Genomic DNA, 7796 nt, shown 5'->3' with positions numbered 1-7796 from the left:
GCTTTCCTTTGAAGTGAAGAAGGGTGGTGTGCACACCAAAATCTTGAAATAATTCTCCCTCCAACATTTCCTATTTCTGAAAATATTCAATTAACACACAACTCCAAAACAACACATAAAAGTTGCTTGATTTTTTTTGAAATAAATCTTAAAATAAACTAGTTGAAATTTGAGAGAGGTGGGAAAAAGAATCAACTTATTTGGAATTTTATTTTAAAAGTTATGGGTAGTCAAGGTCAATTTTGGTTTTTAAAACAAAAAGAGAAGGAAACGTTTTTGTAAGAAATACGCTAACACAGCACGGGGGGCGCACTCACAGGCATACATTTCCCGAGGGGGAAAGCGCACTACAGGAGCAGGCACCAGCGGAGGCCATGGCTGGCTCGCCGACAGGTGGGACCCACCTGTCGGGTTTGTCTCCCACCTCTCATGCGCACGACATAGAGATGTGTTGGCGCTGATGGCGATTGCCGGTGCTAGGGGCGCCGTTCCCGAAGTTGAGTGCACCGGTGGGATCAGGAGGAAGGGCCCCATCCTCAGGGCATCAAGTAGGTCGCCGGAGGGCTCTAAGGCGAACGTCTCTTCACCCATGGCGGGCGGTGGCTCGGCGCACTTGCGATCTCCCTACGGCTGGCTATGGCTCAAGCGGGCAGGGGAAATGGGCTCTAAGGGTTTTGGGGAGGCTAGCAAGGGCTGGGGTGGGACGGTTGGAGCTCGGGACTGGCTGAATTTTGTTAGAGGCTAGCGACGGCGCTGCAGCCAGAGGGAAGAAGGGCGACCGGCTCCGGCCAAATTGAGGCAAGGGAGAGAGGTTTGTAGGTCCAGGGAGCCTGCTGAGCTGGTCAAAGAGCTCGGGGCCTCCTTATATACCCAGAGGGGTCCGGTTCCGCGGTGGTTGAGGATAAGAACACCGGCGATCGGTTCTGGCGATGGCAGGGGGTAGGAGTAGGCTAGCGGCACTGGCAACACGGGGACAAAGGCAGTGGTGGTCCAAGGAGCAGGTGGCACGCGGGGAGGGCTAGGGCGACGCTGGCCACTACAGCGGCAAAGAAGACGCCGGCTAGTCGCCACGGCTGTCACGCTGCTGCAGATCTGCACGGCGGATGGGCGACAACTATTGGTCGGAGATGCATGCGGCGCAGTGCGGCTCTCGGAGCTGGCCAAGGGACAAGGGCAGGTGGACGCGACAGTTCGGGCATGGCGATGCAAAACATGCGCTCTAGCCACGCCCACAGCATGCACGACACCTGTTTGACGAATTGTCCGATTGGCCTAAAGAGCTTTGGTGGGCATGGAAAATAACAGGGTTAGTCTAGGCATTGGGGCATTGTTCCTAGACATGAAGGTTGGGCCACGTGAGCAACTCCACAATGCAGATTCAAGACCATGCCAATTCTCGCGAGGCACATAAGGTGCTTCACATAACGCTAGTGGCATCAAAAGGATTTTGTTAGTGGCAAAAAAACTCCAGATCAGGGTCTCCTTAGGTGTTGGTCATGATGGCATGTTTAGTTTGAGAAAAAGAGAAAATTGCTAGTACAAGTTTTGGAAAAAAAGTTTTCTAAACAGAAACGTTGAGGCATTAAAGCATGTGCTAAAAATATCCCAATGGCTCTCATCACTTGTACTTAAGGGTTCGGTGGGCTCTACTACAAGCAGTAAAAATCTTAGAGGAATTGGTGTTATTTAAAATAGGGATGTAGTTCAAAACATCAAACTGGACCAAAATGCAAAAGAGATTATTATGCTCAAATTTCCCAGAACACATGGCAGGGTTTTCGCATAAAATTGATCCACGGACATCACATGACATCTACAATTTTTTGTGAAATTTTTAAATGAACTAGCAAGATGGCCCACGCAAATGCGAGTGCTAGTATTATTATAGTAGATATTTTGTATCCACTTTTCTTGGTAGGATTAATTCCTTTTAAATTGGATATTGGTGTTGATTTTCTTTAACCGACAGGTTTTATTTATGTGGTTTCACCATAGTATTACTGTTGTTGTGCGTGCAATATATTAACACTATTAAGAGTTACTATTTAAACGTTAATAACTCTTATGCGAAGAGTACTGCTCTCTACGATTATATATTTCATAGAAAGGGTTTAATAGTTTCAATTTAAAATTCTTTGTTTTAAATAATATGTGTATTATAGACTACGGTTGTAAAAATAATAATATAATCTACCCAACGTTTAGACTGACAACCAACAATAATATAATGTTCCATGAAAATTATGATTTTTATGTTCATTTACTTTGATATTTTGTTCATAGATGGAACTGTATAGAAATGAAATCACTAAGAAAGAGTCAACAATACCATTGACGGGTTGGTGAACTAAATATTGCGGAACCTATTTATGGACATGACTCGACCTATCTAATGACCAACCTTACTCTCATCGACCATCTCGATACATTTTATTATGGACTCTTCATGCCACTCGTCCCCGTGTATATCTACATTTCCTACACGTTTGATGTATCACCAATGGCATAGGTTGATGCTGACATTGCTGTATAAGTCGGTGTTTTCTCATCACTGTTGTTGGTGGTCAACTTTTTAACATAGGTCGATGAGTACTTCGTGCATGTTGTTAACGTGGGTGCCTCGTCGATGGGGGTTTGCGATGAAGAAGGAGTCGCTCGCTCACGGAGTAGTGATGACGATGTCACATGTAGTCCGCCTCGATGGTACTCCTCTCTCTGCGGTCTGTGTGGCTCTTGTGTGGATGGCCAGGTTGGCTGGTTGATGGGGTTATAGTCTTAGGGTAGGGTTATAGGCCTGCCCTATGGGTCCTACCCAAGGACTACCCTTCATAAGGGATAAGGCCCTTAGTCAGTTCCGACTGAATTAAGGACTTTTCATCATCCAGTCGGTGACGATTCCTCCATCATCCAGTCGGAGATGAGCATTCGGAGCGTATCAAACTTACCGACTGGATTCCACTCTGTACATCGTAACCCCCCTGGAGGGCAACGGTCATACGTTTCCATGTACCTTTATTAGCATTTAGGACATACGTTATTTGTAACGTATGCAGTTATTCGCCACTACTCCACCCCTGTGCACCGAACCGTTGTGAAGGGTAGCGCACTCTATATAAGCCGCCCTTCTCCAATGGTGCAGGGGTTAGCAATTCACTGTAATCCATATTCCACTCGACAACAAGCTCCCAAGAGCACTGAGACGTAGGGCTTTTACCTCCACCGTAGAGGGGCCTGAACTCATACAACCTCGCCGTAGCTAAGGCTCTGCCCATCCTTTCGTACCCTACACATCTACTATCAGACTTATACCCACGATAGTTGGTGCCCACCTTGGGGCACGCGTCTAAGCGACTTCCGGCGAGTTTGCGACTACATCTTTTCATCATGTCATCCGGTGGAGATTTGAGCATGGGTCACGAGATCCTCTTCGGCGCTCTCTCCTTCATCGTCGACGATTCGGCATGGCTTCGGGATGCCCCTCTCGACGTCGAGGCGCTCCCCAGTCGCGGGGCTATGCACTTCCGTGCCGGCGCCCGCGATATCCTTCTTCTCCAGCAGTCGGCTCCGGTGTCGACCTACGCCGCCGTCGCGCACCGCAACAAGCGGTCCCGCCGTCCGCGGCTCCAGCGTTTGGTGCAACACGCCCAGGCGCGCCAGAACGCGTCCTCACAAGTGGCGGTCCTAGAGTCGGTTGTGGTTGCGCCGTCGTCCCAGCGCTCGGGCTCAGTTCCGACTGAGTTTCCTTCCGAGTACTTGGGTCGCGGGCCTGCATCCGCAGTGCACATGGCCAACTCCCATGAAAGTCCCCGCCAAACCGGCCGGAACGAGCACGAGGTCGGCGAAACATCCGGCGCTCGCCGTCAGCCCCGCCATTCTGCCAGTCGGCACACTCGTCGGAGCAACGTGGAGGTGTTCCGCACACCCGTCCTCAACCTGGCTGCCGCCGCCAAAATAGCCGATTCCCTCCAGCCGACTGATTCAGAGGCTGGCAGAGGGATCAAGCAGATTCGTGCCCTGCTGCACACGGCGCGGCAACAAAATTCGGTGGTCTCCCAGTCGCACAACAGGATCCACAATAGTTCTGTTCATGCGAACACGCATCGGTCAGTTCACAGCCCCGGTTCTCATCAGCGACATAGGGAAGGCAGTCGTTCCATGAATCCCGAAGATCGTCGCCGTTCGCGCACCCCTCCGCGGGGTGGGCCCTACGGGCCCCGACATCATGATGATCGGCGTTCAGTCGGTGACACTTATGATCCAAGGCCCGACGCGAGGGGGCATATCGCCCAGAGGAGGGTCGACAGGGGCCGGGCCCACCGCGATGGTCACGATATGGACCGTCCGAGTGGAAGCAGGACCATCGTTTCTGGTCCTGAGTGTTTCAGTCGAGCCATCCGTTCGGCTGACATCCCTCCCAACTTTCGATTGGCGACGGGGATCAGCAAGTTTACAGGAGAATCCAAGCTAGAAACTTGGCTGGACGACTACCGAGTGGCAGTCCAGATCGGAGGAGGGGACGACCACGTCGCCATGAAACACCTCCCCCTGATGCTCGACGGCTCGGCACGAGCGTGGCTGAACCAGTTAGCTCCCTCAAGCATCTACAGTTGGGCAGATCTGGCCCGAGTCTTCATTAGGACCTTCGAAGGGACGTGCAAACGCCGTGCTGGTCTCGTGGAGCTTTAGCACTGTGTCCAGAAGCAGAATGAGCCCCTGCATGATTTCATTCAGCGTTGGACGACCCTCTACCACACGGTGGAGAACGTCACAGAGCACCAAGCAGTCTGCGCCTTCAAGGTAGGCGTGCGGTACAGAGATCTGTACCTGAAGTTCGGTCGAACAGGCGACATCTCCATGAGTAAGATGATGGAGATAGCGGCACGCTATGCAAATGGCGAAGAAGAGGACCGCATTCGTAGCGGCAAGCACAAAGCAGTCGCCGATGGAGATGGGAACAACACTCGGAAGCAGAAGCAGAAAGCTCCGTCCACTCCGCAGGCAGAGGCCGCAGCCGTTACCAATTCCAAGTTCAAGGGCAAGGGGAAAGCTCAGTTCACCCCCAAGAAGAAGCAGTTCGGAAACCACATCCTGGACCAGCCATGTCCAATTCACACGAAGATGGATGAAGAGGGCAACGCCATATTTCCGAAGCATACCACTCGGCAATGTCGCCTCCTGATCCAGGGGTTCGGCAAAGGGCAGCCGAGTGAAAAGGACAATGAACAGGATGAGGAGGACAAGGAGGATCCGTTCCCCCAAGTCCATGCAACACTGATGATTTTTGCTGACGTTGAGAGCAAGAGTCGACAGAAGCTGGTGAACAGGGAGGTGAACATGGCCACGCCGACCAACCCCACGTTCCTCAAATGGTCTCAGACTGCGATCACCTTTGACCAGTCGGATCATCCAGCACACGTACCCACCCCAGGGAGGCAGGCTATGGTCGTCGACCCGGTGGTGGAAGGAGTCCGACTGCGCAAAGTCCTCATGGACGGCGGCAGTGGCTTGAACATCATGTACGCTGACACTCTCAAGGGGATGGGCATTCCGATGTCCAAACTTAGCGAGAGGAGCATGCAGTTCCATGGAGTCGTCCCTGGACGAAAGGCCAAGTCACTCGGCCAGATCGCGTTGGACGTCGTCTTCGGCTCCGACAAGAACTTCCGCAAGGAAAAGCTAACGTTCGAGGTGGTGGAATTCCAGAGTGCGTACCACGCAATTCTGGGCCGCCCGGCGTATGCGCGTTTCATGGCCCGTCCATGTTACGTGTACCTGAAGCTGAAGATGCCAGGCCCAAAAGGTGTCATCACTATCACAGGCAATCGGCAGCGGGCCGAGGAGTGTCTGCAGCAGGGATCGAGGATCGCCGATCAGCAGATGACTGTCCTCGAGCTTGGCGAGTACAAGAAGACAGTCGACCCCGCTGACTTGATGCGTTCGAAGAAGCTAGCTTCAGAGTCCGCATTCCAGTCGGCGGGAGAGACGAGGAAGGTCAGCATCCACCCGACGGACGACACCGCTGCCCCGACGAACATCTCCACCACCCTCGATCCTAAATAGGAAGCCGAGCTCATCCAATTCCTCCGTGAGAACTGGGACATCTTCGCATGGAAGCCCGCTGACATGCCAGGTGTACCCAGGGAGTTGGCTGAGCACCGACTGCATGTGGATCCCGCCGCTCGGCCTGTCCGAGAACGCCTGCGTCAGTCCGCCGCGCATTAGAGGAAGGCAATCGGAGAAGAGGTGGCTAAGCTTTTGGCAGCCAACTTCATTCGCGAGGTACACCACTCCGAGTGGCTCGCCAATGTTGTCATGGTGCCCAAGAAGGACAAGTCGCTCCGAATGTGCATCGACTTCAAGCATCTCAATAAGGTCTGCCCGAAAGACCATTTTCCGCTCCCCCGCATCGATCAAATTGTTGATTCGACTGCGGGTTGCAAGCGTTTGTCATTCCTTGATGCCTACTCGGGCTATCATCAGATCCGTCTGTATGGCCCCGATGAATTAAAAACAGCCTTCATCACCCCATTCGGGTGCTTCTGCTACATCACTATGCCATTTGGTTTGAAGAATGCAGGAGCAACCTTTATGCGCATGATCCAAAAATGCCTCCTTGACCAGATTGGTCGGAATGTGGAGGCGTATATGGATGATATCGTAGTCAAGTCACGCAAAGGTTCCGACCTGCTGACTGACTTGGCAGAAACATTCGCTAACCTTCGTAGGTACGATATCAAGCTCAACCCAGCCAAGTGTTCATTCGGTGTTCCCAGCGGAAAGTTACTCGGTTTCTTCGTTTCCAAACGAGGGATCGATGTCAACCCCGAAAAGATCGGGACCATCGTCCGAATGGAGCGGCCGGTCAGAATACACGATGTTCAAAGGCTCATAGGTTTCCTAGCGGCTTTGAGCAGGTTTATCAGTCGACTCGGCGAGAAGGCACTTCCTCTGTACCGACTCATGAAGAAATCAGATACTTTCGAGTGGACAGACGAAGCCCAAATCGCATTCGACGACCTCAAAGTCCTACTTTCCACCCAGCCAGTTCTTACTGCTCCGCTCAGTAAAGAACCCCTTCTTCTGTACATCGCGGCTACAAATCAAGTCATCAGCACTGTTCTCACAGTCAAACGGGAAGAAGAAGGCAAAGCATACAAGGTTCAGCGGCCAGTGTATTATGTTTCCGAAATCCTGACTCCTTCCAAGCAGAGGTATCCCCATTATCAAAAACTTATCTACGGGATTTACATGACTGCGAAGAAGGTGGCTCATTATTTCCAAGACCACTCGGTGTTTGTCGTTTCTGATGCTCCGTTGTCGGAAATCCTACACAATCAGGACGCATCGGGCCGAGTGGCGAAGTGGGCAATGGAGATGTTATACTGCGACATCAAGTTCGAGGCCAAGAAAGCTATAAAGTCTCAAGCTCTGGCTGACTTCATAGCAGAAGGGGTAGAACAATAGCAACCGACCCACATCTACACGGCTCATTGAACAATGTTCTTCGATGGGTCCAAGATGTTGAATGGCTCCGGCGCTGGCGTTGTGGTCATATTGCCAAAAGGTGACAAACTCAAGTATGTGTTGCAGATACACTTTGATTCCTCCAACTAAGAGGCATAGTATGAAGCTCTCCTTTATGGACTGCGCATGGCCATCGCACTCGGCGTCCGTCGCCTGATGGTCTATGGCGATTCGGATTTGGTGGTTAATCAAGTGATGAAGGAGTGGGATGTCAGGAACCCCACCATGACCACATACTGCAATGCGGTGAGGAAGCTCGAGAAAAAGTTTGA

Source organism: Hordeum vulgare, chromosome 2H, assembly GCF_904849725.1.
Source record: "Hordeum vulgare subsp. vulgare chromosome 2H, MorexV3_pseudomolecules_assembly, whole genome shotgun sequence".
In the NCBI taxonomy this organism is placed as follows: Eukaryota; Viridiplantae; Streptophyta; class Magnoliopsida; order Poales; family Poaceae; genus Hordeum; species Hordeum vulgare.
The sequence above is the reverse complement of the archived record's forward strand: the minus strand, read 5'-3'. Positions refer to the sequence as shown.